General features: G+C 43.5%; 1 protein-coding gene across 1 annotated transcript in view; it reads left to right on the plus strand.

Moving 5' to 3' along the window:
- LOC101850866 (eyes absent homolog 1) overlaps positions 1–1,028 on the plus strand; it is a gene marked incomplete at its 3' end in the record, with an annotated part of 56,261 nt that overhangs the window by 9,999 nt on the left and 45,234 nt on the right.

Raw genomic sequence — 1,028 nt, forward strand, 5'->3', positions numbered from 1 at the left:
CACACACACACACACATACACACACACAAACACACACGCGCACACAAACATACACACACACACAAACACGCACACACGCACAAATTCCGCCGGCCTGGAGCTGTGTGTCTGAATAAAAATCCCCCGACATTTTCCAGTGCTGGCCTTGGCAAGGCTCGGAGTACGTTCTGCTTGTCGGGGGCCTCTAAGTGATCATGATAGAAATATAAAGTGTTTGTTCGCAGCGTGAAAGAACTGCGAAGTTCGTAAGTGCAAAGTAAAAATCTGCTGCGTCGAGAGCGAAGCATAATATTGTTTGATAAGGAAGGTTTTGCTGCCTGTTTTTTTGTCCGTACGAGGTCTTGTTTTTTTGTAAGTGTTTTACGGCGCTCGCAACTGCATAAGGTCATATTATGAGCGCGCGGGACACATTAAACTTTTTCAGTTGGTAGGAAATTTTTGAGTTTTTGCCTGGGTGGCTGCCGATGCCTCCGAGGTCTGACAAAATGTTTGAATTTTTGAAAAGGGGGAATAGAAAGAGGCGTCTGCCCTGTCACAAAACGAATTTCTGTGCTCTATACTGCAGTTTTAACATGACCCTTAAGTAGTAGTCTAACGAAAGTTGCGCTTTGTACCCGTTATTCCCCCCCCCCCTTTTTTTTTCTTCTTCTTGTTTTTCATTTTTCCCCTTTTAAAAAGGTGAGACAGTAGTTGTTGTACTTTGGAGACGTCCTTCTTTGGAGTCTTGTTTTTTCTTCTTTTTTTAAAAAGTGAGCCATGAAATCTAGTGGAGTGGATTGTCTTTGTTGTCCATTTCAACAGGCACGAAGATTTGATTCCGTAAAGCCCCCTTCGTCTGCCGAGACCAAACGATCTTTGAAGAGATCTGCTTCCGATGGAAGAAATCAGTAGACAAGAAATAAAGAGATAGCACTCTGTTAGATTACATTCCACGACTGAAAGCAGTGTAACGTTACGAGAGGAATAGCTACAGGTATCTGTCTGTCTATTCCTCTCTTCTTTGCATCCTCTCCCTCTCTCTCTCTCTC

This window comes from Aplysia californica, unplaced genomic scaffold (genome assembly GCF_000002075.1).
Source record: "Aplysia californica isolate F4 #8 unplaced genomic scaffold, AplCal3.0 scaffold01618, whole genome shotgun sequence".
Taxonomy (NCBI): domain Eukaryota; kingdom Metazoa; phylum Mollusca; class Gastropoda; order Aplysiida; family Aplysiidae; genus Aplysia; species Aplysia californica.